At 52.9% G+C, this 13569-nt stretch overlaps 1 long non-coding RNA gene across 1 annotated transcript; it reads left to right on the top strand.

The window, feature by feature from the left end:
- Positions 1-656: 656 nt before the first annotated feature.
- Positions 657-7575, top strand: LOC105002566. Its single transcript, XR_826986.1, has 2 exons — positions 657-821; positions 3082-7575. It is a non-coding gene; the product is annotated as an uncharacterized LOC105002566 (long non-coding RNA).
- The last annotated feature ends 5994 nt before the right edge of the window (positions 7576-13569 follow it).

Genomic DNA, 13569 nt, shown 5'->3' with positions numbered 1-13569 from the left:
GGCGTGGTGCAGGGTCAGGAGCTGGCGGGGTGGGGAGAGGAGGCCTATCCAGATAACTCTGGAGAAGCGTGGCTGGGAAACGGCAGCAGCTGGAGGCCCGAGGTGGGTGATGGAGTCGGGGTGGTTACCTGAGGACTGAAGATGCACCAGCAGGCAAAACTGCATCCCTCCTTTGGGGATCTTAGTGCAGGGTGAGCCAGCAAAGTGCTCCCATTACCGCACTGCACACGAGGATGGAGCCCAGTCCGAGCTGGTTCATGTGAGATAGACATGATGGGGAGGTTGGCCTGCAGCCCTGGAGTGGGACGGTGCAGAGCCCTGGGGTGAAGGAGGAGCTGAGGGTGGCTGGAAAATGAGCACCTCCATCCCAGCCTCCGTGGCCGGCTTCTGTCTTCTGAGTGAGGACGGCTCACCAGGCGGTCTGGGAGAGGCATGGGCAGGCGGGGAGCTGCCGGGGTCTCACCCCGGGCGAGTGGAGGGCCTGGCCGGCTTCTGGCTTCTGAGTGAGGACGGCTCACCAGGCGGTCTGGGAGAGGCATGGGCGGGCGGGGAGCTGCCGGGGTCTCACCCCGGGTGAGTGGAGGGCCTGGCAGGGACAGTGTCACCCACGGCCGGGCTGCTGGGCTGCCTGTCCCCCCGGGATGGCCTGGACAGCCCTCACCCTGCCTGTGTTTTGACCGCTTCTCCAGATGATAGAAACAGAGTGCTTTAAGGAGCTGAACGTGTTCGGACCCCACGGTACCCTCTCACCGGACCTGAACCGAAGCCACCCTCCGGAACCGCCAAAGAAAGGGCTGCTCCAGAGGCTCTTCAAGCGTCAGGTGAGACCCTCACCTCCCACCCCAACCTGGATGCCCTGGTCTCAGCTCCGGGAACCCCAGGCCTGACCCTTCCATAGGACTGAGACCAACTTGCTGGCCGGGGAGACGAGGGGTTGCAGCTGCAGCCTGGAAGGACAGGCAACCTGTGTGAAGTGCCTTGAAACCCACTGGTTAATGAGGTCCCCAGAGCGGAGGGGCAAACCCAAAGTTCACCCTCTGTCAGGGTTCCTCAGCCTCAGCGCTGTCGATGTATTGGGTTTATTCTTTGTTGTGGGGGCTGTCCTGTGCCTTTAGGGGTTCAGCAGCACCCCTGGCCTCCAGCCAGTAGATGGCAGTAGCATCCACTCCCGTGTGTCAGTCAAATATGTCCCCAGGGCCTGGGGACAAAAAACGTCCCTGGTTGAGAATCTTTGTAAAGGCGACGCCAGTTATGCACGCAAAGATTTGACAGAGAACAGGTGTACCTGGTGTTGCACAGGCGATCCCCACAGAACCTCGGGGCTCCTGAGGAGGGGCCCTGTAGTTTGATGCTGGGCCTTCCAGCCGGCAGCCAGAGGAGACTTTGTCCCTCAGGAGAAGGTATTCTTCTCTCAGAGCCTGGTGTTGGATCAAGGGTTGATGGGGCCAAATGGGAGAAATGTCCCAGGCAGGACCAGGCAGGCCTTGGAGAGAGACCCCTACCCTCATCCCTGCCACCAAGAAGGGGTTAGTCACTATAGCGCCCCCTCCTGGCCTGGTCCTTTAAAAAGGCGTGGTCCCATCCCCAGACCTGCGAGGCCCCTGGTTCCTTACTCTCCTCTCTCCCAGCCCACAGGAGCAGCCCCTCTCCCCAGGGGGATGAAGAGGTGAAGGCAGGTGCAGCTCTGTCCCCAGACCCTTGGCATCCCACCTCCCTCCCCCTTAAATAACAGGGACCAGATGGCTGTGGCACTCCACCGTGGGCCAGGCCCTGCGCTGAGTGCTTTTTGAAGGCGTCTCCTATTTAATCTTCATAAAACCCCAGGCCTCCGTTCAGCCATTCATTCCACCAGTGTGTATTGAGAACCTACTCATGCCAGACTGTTACCTGAGGACTTAGGATGCAGCAGCAGGCAAAACCGCATCCCTCCTTTGGGGACCTTAGCGGAGGGTGAGCCCCGGAAGTGCTCCCATCACCCCATTTCACAGATGAGGAAACTGAGGCTGAGAGGGGTTAGGGAACTTGCTCAAGGTCACACAGCCTGTGAGCCCACGCAGAGGATCTGGGATAACAGGGTGGGGAGCATGGATCTGGCAGAATCCAGAGAGAAAATGCAGACTGAGGGCCCAAGTTTGCAGTTTTATCTAGAAACTTCATGAGAGTTTCACCCCCTATTCCACAAACATACTCATCTCCGCCTACTGTAAAAATATAATTTTCAAATGCCTCCATCAAGTAAAATTGAAATTCCAGACAGAAATGACCTCCACCTCTGACAGGACAGCCCCAGATTCTGGGACAGGTGTTTGCTATGGAAGCTCACAGTCCAGGTTCAAATCCAGCCCTGACCCCTTCCCGGTTGGGTGGCAGCTCAATGACCCTCTCCCAGCCTCTGTTTGCCCATCGGAAAATGCAGGATGGAGATGCTCGCTGCCCGGGGTGGAAAGAGGACTTAGTGGGGTGGAGAACAGTGGCCTCAGCACGTGCCCGACAACACCACCAACGGGGGGAGCAGACGCCCGGAACTTTCCTCTCCTGGGATGGGATGCTGAGAGACTTCCGGGGGTGCTAAGGGTGAGCAGCTCGTGGTTCCGGAGCCGGGCACCCAAGAGAGCCCTTTGTATACACAGCCTTGTTTCCTTTTTCCAACAGCCCTGGGCACAAGTGGCTCCTACCCCACCTTACAAAGGCTAGGCAGCCAACGGAGTCAGACGCTTGCTCAAGGTCACTCAGCTAAGAAGTGGCACATTTAGGGTTTGAACTGGCAGCCTAACTCCAGGCCAGCAGGTCTAACCATGTAGATATTAATATAGAGGGACCGCCTCCTTCCTGGCTTGGGCTTCTGGAGAAGCCCTCCGCCCGGGCACCAGGAGAAGCCCTCCGCCCGCAGGGTGGTCTGTGGACCTAGGCCTGTGGGGGGAAAACAGAAGGCAGCAGAAAGCAAGAGGGAGGGCTGGTCACCCAAGCCCCTTCCGGCTCAGATTCCGAGGCCCCTGTGAGGCGAGGGCCCCAGGGCCTGACTCTGCAATGACTGACTTGCTTTTGCTCTCTCTCTCCTCTCTGCTCACCGCCCCCTCCCAGCATCAAAACAATTCCAAGAGTTCACCCAATTCCAAGACCAGTTTTAACCACCACATCAATTCAAACCACGTGAGTTCAAACTCCACCGGAAGCAGCTAGTTGCAGCTCTGGCCTGAAGTCCACGGTGGGACCAGCCTGGACCCTTCTTCTTAGAAGCAGAATTGCAACCGGAGGAGCTCCCACCCTGGTGGGCGGGCGGGGAAGCCCTCCAGGAGCCGGGGAAGGAGGCGGCCCACCCCTGAGATGGGGAGCCTCCCAGTTCCTCAAAGAGATTTCCACTCAGGTCTGTGTTTGGAGGCGGCCCTCGAGCCGAGATGGATTGGACGTGTCTCTGGCGAACATTGCAATAGAAATTCAGTTGGATACAACTTGCACGTATTTTAATAGCATCCTAATAACTAGAACTGAATTTTGTCTTTATTATTTTTAAAGAAAAGTTTTGTAAATTTCTCTATTGTCTCAGTTTACATTTTGTATATTTGTATTTAAAAGAAAGTCAGACTTTGAGGGTGTATATTTTCTGTGCAGCCACTGTTAAACCATGTGTTTTAAGACATTTTAGAGGGGGGTTGGTGGGAGGGGGGGATTTACAACAGCAATGAAAAATGTGACTCAAGACTTCCAGAGCCTCAAATGAGAAAATGTTTTTATTAAATGTAGAAAATGATCCACACTTCACCTTTAAAGGATTGGTTGTATCCATCTCTATAAGCTTTTCCTCATTTGGCATCCTCGTTCTGTTGGCTTGTAACCATCTGAATTAAATGCCCAAAGGCACACTGGGACATCACCCCCAGCCAGAATACCTTCCATTGGGTGCGTGGAGTCACCTGAGCTCTGCTGCATCAGAACATGTACTTCCCTTTGGGGGCACGTGATGCCGCCGTTGCTTCGGGCTCGGCCTCCTCTTCTGAAAGGCGGCCAGTACTTGGAGCTGAGAGTCTTCAGCACAGTGATGTCTAGGCCTCTTCTTTCTGAGCAGGTTCTGACTGCTGGAGCCAGTATGTTTTCAAGAGTCTTGCATTTGGGGATTACTTTATTCTATTTTAAAAAGACACATAGCAAGGATAAGTAGTCATGGAACCCCAAGAGTCCCAAGCCCTTCCAGCCCATGGAAGCATCGGGGCAGAGGTCTTGGGTTTGTAGAGGGGAGAGTGGTTTGCCCAGGGCCTCCAGGCATATCCCTTGAGTATATACGGATCAGAAGGTCTTGAGAGCTTCGAGGGGCCCAGGTGACATGGATGGATGGATGGATGTGGTTGGTTCTCCAAGCAAATGGGAGAGGCTGGGCCACCAAAGGAGCTCAGGACTCACCGTCCTTTCTGGGCGAGGGAGCGCAGAGGCACGTATTAACTGGGCATCTCAAGTCTCCAGGCACAAGCAGCCCCAGGGGACTTGGTGGCTTTGCCAGCCCAGGGCCTCTAGAGGGCCCTTTGAGCATGGCCGTCCAGCCCCAGGTTGCCTCCGGCCTTCCCCTGCTGCCTTCACAAGATGACAAGGAGCAAATCCGCCTTTGCCTCCCCTCCCGGACGGGGTGAAAGGTCAACATCCCATGCTCCCCTGCCTGCCCAGTTGGCCTCGGTCAGACCTGGTCTCAGCCACCAGGCAGCTACCCGGGTTTCTCCCGGTGTGGGCCCTGTACTTCCTGCGGTGACATCTCCCATCAAAATACAGATTCCGGGCTCCACCCCAAACCCACAGAATGGGGTTTTCTGGGAGTAGGTCCAGGAACCCGCTTCTTCAGAAGGCTTGCCAGGTCACTTTGCTGCACCCCGGAGTGTGAGAGCCACTGCCTCAGGCCACCCGTGGGGCTTCCGATTCTCCCAAACTTACTTCTGTAGGTGACCAGGCAGCTTTGGAGCCTGAGGTTTCAGGAAGAGAGAGAAGCCAGTGTGTCAGCCTTGTGTGTAGTTCCCATGCTCTTCCCCAACCCATGCCACTGGGTCTGGGCGCTAGACAGGCGCCTGACCTTTGCAACTGACCATTTTGAGGCCATTTTACAAGCAAAGAGGAGCCAGGAAACAGTTGGGCTTCCCTCAGATCCCTTTAATACAGTATTATTTTCTTCAAGACCAGCTCATGTCTCCAAGGCTGCTTCCCTTCGCTTTCCTGGGCTGAGTACAAGATGAATACAAACAGCCATACTGAATTTTTGCTGAGGAAGTGGAGCTCTTTGACCAGTATTTTAAGATCCTCGAGCTCTGACTGACCCTCCTTTCTTAATCAAAAGAGGGACGGTCATCCCGCTGGGATAGTCACCAGCCCACGCCACCACCCTCCTGTCCGGAAGTTTCATTCATTTTGCCGCATTCACAGCGACCCAAGCTTTTCCAAATTGACTGGTGTGCAGAAGTCCGTCTCTTTGCACCTCAAAGCCAATGCACTGTCGGTTTGCATTAAGCATCCTCAAGGAGCAAGAAAGGAAACATGAACCAGTGTGTTTCTACATTGTGAGAGCAGAGATGCTAAAAGCACAGAGCTTTGCATGGCTCTCAGAATCACAGGCGTCTTGCTTCACAGTCACTACCTGCCCCCGAGTGCCCAGAGGACACAGAGTCAGACTCGTTGGCCTTTGCAATCCTGCTCTTCCTTTAGGCCCATTGCTCTGTACTTCATTTAGAATAGTGCCTGAAAGTCAGCCCCCTCCTCTCAGGGTCCCCACAGGTCCTGCCCCTGGATGCCCCGACCCTGTACCAACCGCCCCCCACAAGCTTCTACTCTGGCTTGTTTTCTATAGCTGCATTTTTTTAAAGATTTCTTTTTAATTAAGAAGAAAACTTCCTACCACCCACCTGTCCAGAATGAGGCATCTTTGGACAGTGAGTGGATTTAAATCTTTTTACTGCATTGGAGCTCTTCATGGAAGAGCCTTTCTTCCTCCAAGTCTTTATGTTCTTCTCACCGGATCTTCGCTGACTTTGTGCCTTTGACGTGAGACGCAGGGTCTTACAAAAGCGTCTCTGCTTCCACTTTTCAGGAGACAAGCCGCTGTACCCGGTGGGATGGGGGTGGTCTCTCTGCCATGATCACCATGACCCAGGAGTGTTTCTCGAGCCCCTGGCGGTGGGATTCTCCCATAATATCACTCTTAAGATCACAAAGACCCAACCCCACCTTCCTGGAGGATGGCACCACCTCCCACAACAGCTCATCCTCTGATCTTTCTAGGCCGGATCATCACTTTGAAAACCACGAGGCTTCTTACAAGGGCAGTTGGCTGGCACAGTAGTCAAATGTTGCTCTGTCTTGAGCAGTCCCAGGAGGGCTTCTGTCCCAAAAGGCACTGCTCTCAGCAAAAGAGAGCCTCTGTGTCGGAGGCCATGCTCCCTGGAAGCTCACAGTGGGGTCTGGTGTGTGCACACTTCTCAGGCAGCCCATGGGGGCAAATGGCAGTGAGTTCTGAGATCACGTGTGGGAGTGCAGCCTTGACATCAAAGGCACAAGTGGAATGTGGCTGCCTGCCCTTGGACCTAGCAAGCCTGGATGATGTTGAGGGCCTGCCCTCCGAGAGGCAGGAGGTGTCCAAGCTATTCCAAGGTGCCCAGCTCACCATGGAGGCTCCTCATCCTTTCACACCCTGTCCTCCCCCCATCCCTCAAAGTTTTCCCACCAACTTTCTCATGCAAACTGCTGACCCAGACCTCAATACAGAGGGAGCCCCGCAGCCCCCTGAACTTGGCACCCTAGGCCTCGGCCAAGGGGAACAGCAGCCTTGCCGACTGTCAGCAGTCCCCAGAGATGAAGAGGGAACGCTAGTCAGGGTGACACTGGGCTCGCCTCTCAGTTTGCTATGTGATTGTGTACCTGGGGGCAACCCCTCTGGTCGTCTCCTGTTCTCTAGCTCCACACTCTGAAGTAGGACCTCCTAACATTTTAGCCTTTGTACAGAAAGCATGTGAAATCTTTGTGCATCTCCAAGCGCAGGGCTGTGAGTCATGAATGGCAGAGAGCTCACGTCTTTCTGATCACAACAGACCAATACGGTGACACCTCATCCCCCGAGACCCCTTCTGTACCTACAACCAACCAGCCCAGCTTTTCCAGCTCCAGCAGGTGTGGGTGCTCATCAGGTCTAACTTTAAAGTCTTGTGCTGTGGACAGTGGCTAAAACTTTTGAAACGCTAGCTCTCCTTCCGAGGGAAAGACACACCCCAAAAGAAGAATCTAGACGTCTTGCTCCGGTGCATCACTAAGTCATTTTTGTAATAGATCAGAAGCAAGTGTTCTCAATTAGAAGAGCTTCGTGGCTGTTGGTAGTGCGAAAATAATAATTCTTCTAGTATCCAAAGGTTTCTTCTTTTTTTTTTTCAGGGAAATTTTAACATTGATGAATAAAAATAGTTCCATTTTGGAGGTCGTTCCTGAAGAGACCGGCTTTTGTTCTCCTGCTGCTCTGAATCTTTGTATGTTTCCTCGAATATGTCACAGTGCTGCTGTATCTAGATCGAACCACTGTTGTTTTGGTTTTTTTTTTAAGAGAAATAAATTCCTTAATGAAAATATGGCTGCATTCTTTCCTTCTGAGCTGTTCTGTTCCTTCTGCCAAAGCCAGCTGCCCTCAAGATGCCAGGACCTGCCGCTTCGGTCTCTGAGTTAAACTTTCATCAGGTGGATGGTTCAGCCCCACCCAAGGCTGGCCCTGTACTGACCATCCGACCTGACCACAGCTAGCCCCACTCCGGGGGGCAGGGCCTAAGGAGCCCTTTCTAGGCTGTTTGACTTCTGATCCCAAACCCAACAGATGGCTCCAGAGTGCTCCTGTCACATGATGCCAGGCAGGATGGGGTGAGCGGGCCCAAGTCAGTGCCTGCACCCCAACGTGAGATGGGGCACCTCCCCCAGCAGGTTTTATTAATACCCGACAAAGGTCATAACTCCGAGATGGGCTCTGCAGACAGGACCTCTTCTGCCTTTCAGCCTTCACAGAGCTGCATGTCAGAACTGCACACCAGCACAGCAGGATGGCCTTTGTGCCTCTGAACCCAGAGTCCCAGTCTAGGCCCCGAGAGCCCTCAGTCTCCCTCTCCACCTGCTTGGCCCAGTAGGACAATGAGCAGGACTTTGGGTGCTAAGTGGGCTTCCCTGGAAGCTCAGCTAGTAAAGAACCCACCTGCAATGCAGGAGACCCCAGTTTGATTCCTGGGTCAGGAAGATATGCTGGAGAAGGGATAGGATACCCACCCCAGTATTCTTGGGCTTCCCTAGTGACTCAGCTGGTAAAGAATCCACCTGCAATGTGGAAAATCTGGGTTCGATCCCTGGGTTGGGAAGATCGCCTGGAGAAGGGAACAGCTACCCACTCCAGTATTCTGGCCTGGAGAATTCCACGGACTGTATAGTCCATGGGACCGCAGAATCGAACATGACCGAGTGACCTTCACTTTGGGTGCTAACAACAATTTACTGACCGTCAGTAGGACCTGAGTGGCCACTTATCACTGAGCCTCAGTGGCTTCATGTGTAAAATGGAATAGCACCTGCCAGGAGCAGAGGGTGGAGTGGGGGACTCCTGAAAGATTCAGGAGGACCCTGTGATGCTCAGAACAGAGGCCTCTGTCCTGGAGGACACAGCCACCCTGGCTGTCTTTGGTCCTAGAACAGGGTGGGGGTCCTAGACCCACACACATCAGCCCCTCACAGCCCCAAGTGGAGCTGGTTTCAGCCCCAGCACCTGGTGAGGGAGGCCCTGAGCTGGGAGTCGAGGCTTGAGCCTCCTGCTTCACAGGGATGGTAGGAATCAGAGTCATGTTGTCCTCTGGCTCCTGGAGCAGGGTCTGGTGAGCAATAGGGATGGGGAAGGGTGGGGAACCTGGTGGGCTGAGGTGACCTCACCTGGAGAGAAAGTAGAGGAGGAAGTGCGCTGAGCCTCTGAACAGGGGTGGGGAGCCCCTGCCTTACCTGCCAGGGGCTATTCTCTCGGTGGCCCTGGCATTTTCTCTGGGATCTTCTCCCGCCGTCCCATAAACCCTCCTATCTGAGCTGGCCCCGCAGGCAGACAGAGGGCTCGAGGGGGAAACTCCAGCCTCAGGCCCCTGCCGCCCCTCCCACCCACACCCTCTGCCCAGTGACTTGAGCGTTTCCCAGGTAGACGGGGCGAGCCGCGGGCAGACAGTATCTCTCAGTCCCCTCCCTCACTCCAGACAGCCATGGATTTGCTAAGTGTCCTCGTGACTTTTGCCAAAATGTCCTCCAACTAGTTCATTTCCAGGCTCTGAGTGGACACCCCCAGGCACTAAGGAGCTTCAGGCTGCTATCCTCTGGAACAGGGTCTGTGGGGTCACAGGACCAACTTGACACCCCTGGAGACCGTGAAGAGGAAGGAAAGAGAAGCCCTCGGGGACGGACACTTAGGCAGCAGCAGGCCAGGGCCCCTGGCAGCACTTTGCCCAGCTGTGCCTCAAGCCAAACACTGCCCGGACGGGGTCTGCTGTGGGTAGGGGCAGAGAGCACAAGGAGGAGGCCGTTCGTGTGGCTAGAGGGTGAGTGCTCACCCTACTCAGTCAAACTCAGATAAAGCCTCTGTCCTCTTCAGCTTCATTCCAGGGGCCATCAGCCCCCTATTCCATAGATAAAAACCAGGGTGTGTGGAGACTCAGGCCAGTGCCTCTCACCTGAGGGAGCACAGCCTTACCTGAGCTCTTTGTAAACCACAGACTCTGATTTACCAGGCCTGGGTCAGGGTCTGCCTGCCTAACAAGCTCCCAGGAGAAGCTTCCGTCCACGGGCGACCGTTGAGAAGAGAACTTCAAAGTGGAGCGTCAGGCCAAGGTCTGTAGTCAAGCCAGGGCCTACGTTCCCACCGCTGTCCCCTCAGGCCCTGCACTCGGAGGTATCGATGTCTTAGGGAGACTGGAGTATGTTCGCCCTGCCCTGAGTGGGGCTCACACTAGTGCTTCTCAAGGTCTGGTCCCTGGGAGCTCGGGCAAACTCTCACCGGCCCCCACCCAGGCCCACTGAGTCAGGAACTCTGGGCAAGACCTGGTAACAGGCCATCCAAGTGATTTAGGACACACTTAGGTTTGAGGGCCACTGATTTACAAAGTGCTTTCATCTCCCTGAAATCTCACTGAAGCCCAGGGTCTCCCTGTGGACAGCTTGTTAAGCTGAGACATCCTGGGTGAGGTTTGCATGTATAAAAATGGAGATGGTGCATGTGGCTGACTGCCTTGGTTCTCCAAAAATGGGAGCAAGGTGCACTGGGTTATCGTCTTGCCTTATATTTTAAAAAATGAAAGGATAAGCCAAAAACTTAAAGAAAAAATTACCTAAAGGGAGAGGTATGGGGGGTGGGGTGGGTAAACAGGTAATAAAAGCCAGGCCTCTCTGAAAGTGCTTGTAGACTTGACTTAGAAAGCCAGGGCTCAAATACAAAACAAGTCTGGAGTTAGGGGAGATTTTTGTCCAAAAGGGTTCTTGTAAAGGAAGAAAGAAGGGGTCATTGCAACAGAGGGACAGACGATATCTCAGAAGAGAGGCTGCTTTGACTCTGAGGCCTACAAGGGCTCAGGTGTTGGGTATAAAGGAGGTTTTCATTTAGAAGGGGAGTAAACAAGCCTCTTCTCACTCCATTTCCCACCCTCATTCTTTCTAGAAGAGGATGCTTCACCAAAAGTCCAGCGTATTCTCCAAGGGGCTGCATGCTGGCTCGGACTGAGGGTGGGCCAGAGTTCAGGATCTGGAGGAAGGAAAGAAACAACCAAAGCTGGACTGACAAGCATTTTGCTCTGATGGGCCAGTAAGGACCAACATTTCAGCTATGGTTTAGGAGGCAAAGACGGGAACTTGGAGGGTCTGTGTCTGGCCTTGTCCTTTACAAACAGTAGGGGCATTCATGGGTCATACGTAAGTCATGTGGAAAAGAAGTTTCTTTGCAGTGAGATATTTTGGGGTTTTTTGTTTGTTTTCAGAATGCAAAAGGGTGAGGGGGTGTTCCTTTAAAGTCACTGTTTTTCAAGAGCACAGGGCTCAGGTAAAATTCAACACTGTCACCGGTAAATGCTTTAGATGATTGTAAAACAAAACTTTTTTTAAAAGCATTCACTAACAGTGAGAATGGACATGTAACAACAGACTGATTCCAAATCAGGAAAGGAGTACGTCAAGGCTGTATATAGTCACCCTGCTTATTTAATTTCTAAGCAGAGTACATCATGTGAAATACCAGGGTGAATGAAGCACAAGCTGGAATCAAGATTGCTGGGAGAAATATCAATGGCCTCAGATATGGAGATGACACCACCCTTATGGCAGAAAGTGAAGAACTAAAGAGCCTCTTGATGAAAATAAAAGAGGAGAGTGAAAAAGTTGGCTTAAAACTCAACATTCATAAAGCTAAGATCATGGCATCTGGTCCCATCATTTCATGGCAAATAGGTGGAGAAACAATGGAAACAGTGACAGACTTTATTTTGGGGGGCTCCCAAATCTCTGCAGATGGTGACTGCAGCCATGAAATTAAAAAACGCTTGTTCCTTGGAAGAAAAGCTATAGCCAACCTAGACAGCGTATTAAAAAGCAGACACATTACTTTGCCAACAAATGTCCGTCTAGTCAAGGCTATGGTTTTTCCAGGAGTCACATATGGATGTGAGAGTTGGACTATAAAGAAAGCTGAGTGGCGAAGAATTGATGCTTTTAAACCATGGTGCTGGAGAAGACTCTTGAGAGTCCCTTGGACAGCTAGGAGATCCAACCAGTCCATCCTAAAGGAAATCAGTCCTGAATATTCATTGGAAGGACTGATGCTGAAACTCCAATACTTTGGCCACCTGATAGGAAGAACTGACTCATTTGAAAAGACCCTGCTGCTGGGAAAGATTGAAGGTGGGAGGAGAAGGGGACGACAGAGGATGAGATGGTTGGATGGCATCACCAACTCAATGGACATGAGTTTGAGTAAACTCCGGGAGTTGGTGATGGACAGGGAGGCCTGGCGTGGTGCAGTCCATGGGGTCGCAGAGTCAGACACGACTGAGCGACTGAACTGAAAGATCAAAAGACAAACCTACCTGAGTATGCAGTTGGTGGGACAATCACACAGAACATTCCCAGGTGACTTTGAAACTGAGCAGGGCCCTGTGGGGCCCTCCCAGCTCTAAAATCCCCTCCGTGTCCCCTTTGTAGAAAAAGATGTCTAGACCTACCCCTAGTTCCAAAGAGAAGCCTCAGGCAGTTAAGAGGACAGAATCACAGTTTAGTTCTCCTGAAGGGATGAAGATAACAATGCAAAATATATTTGAGTTGTTTTCCAAAAACTAAGGCCCCCAGGTGGAGAATGGTGTCTACACCTGGCCACAAGCACGTAGACCCCACACTGGCTGGAACCAGAAGGATGAGATTCAGGGACGTCACCTGGTTACCTCACCACCAACCAATCAGAAGAAAGTCCCACTCCCTACAGCCATCACCCCAAGGTTTTCTTTTAAAAAGTCTTTCCCCAAGAGCCATCAGGGAATTGGGGTTTCCTGAGCACAAGCTGCCTGTTCTCTTTGGCCCCGAAATAAATCATTCTCTGTACTAAACTCCAGTGTTTTGGTTGTTTGGCCTCTCAGTCCTGAGCAGGAATGAAAATTTTCTAGCTACATTTTCTGACCAGCGTATACACGGTCAGGAGTGTCTGCCCCCCACCCCCACTGACCCTACCACATAAGCAAATGCTTAGCTCCTATCTCTCCCCAAATTTCAAGTTAGTTGCTTGTCCTGCAGCCTCAGTTCTCTGACGGGTTTAAGAAAAGTTGTTGTTTGCAGTTAACCCAGCTCCTCTCCTTTCACAGGTGTGAATTATTCTGTGTCTTGCTCTCCGCAGCTCTGCAGTGAGGCTGGAAAACACTCTGAAGGCTCTAGTGTGTCAAATCCAGACAGTGGGTCATACTCCCTCGCAGGAATGCAGGCTGGGTTTCTTTCCTAGCCTTTGCAGTCAGGAGCGGTTCCAACAGTGACGCCGGACCCCACTGAAACCTTGACCAAGGAAGAGCAGAGAGGGGCTGGGCCATAGAGGGCAATTCTGAAGTGCCTCTGGGCTCTGGACGATTCCTGGGCCAGACAGGGGTGCTGGGTGTGCCAGGGCAGGGAGGAGAGTGGTCCCTTTCACTAGTGACCCCCAGGGTGGAGAAGAAGAAGGTCTTTCTCTCCCCACACCTGCTTCCTTCTAATTCATTCTCAAAAAGCAGAGAGAGCTTTAAGCTTAGTTAAAAAGTACTCCTCTCACCAGCTTTCCCCCTTATAATTGTGACTTGAGGAATAAGCAAGCCTTCCCCCGCAGCCAGGGTTTAGCCCCAAAGTGAAGACTCACACGTCCTTATGCAGGCTGCGTACAGAAATGGGGTGGGAGGGACAGGGAATGCCATGGACAAATTAACCAGCTGCCAGTAGAGAAAAAACTCTCGTTTCCAAATTCCTGCCAGAGTCTATGTATCCGGCAGGACCCTCCAGTGTGAGGGCTGCAGTGGGCCTCCATCCTGCTCTCTCCACTTGTTTCCCTGCCCTCCA

Source organism: Bison bison, unplaced genomic scaffold, assembly GCF_000754665.1.
Source record: "Bison bison bison isolate TAMUID 2011002044 unplaced genomic scaffold, Bison_UMD1.0 scf7180017864456, whole genome shotgun sequence".
NCBI classification, from domain to species: domain Eukaryota; kingdom Metazoa; phylum Chordata; class Mammalia; order Artiodactyla; family Bovidae; genus Bison; species Bison bison.
The sequence above is the reverse complement of the archived record's forward strand: the minus strand, read 5'-3'. Positions and strand labels throughout refer to the sequence as shown.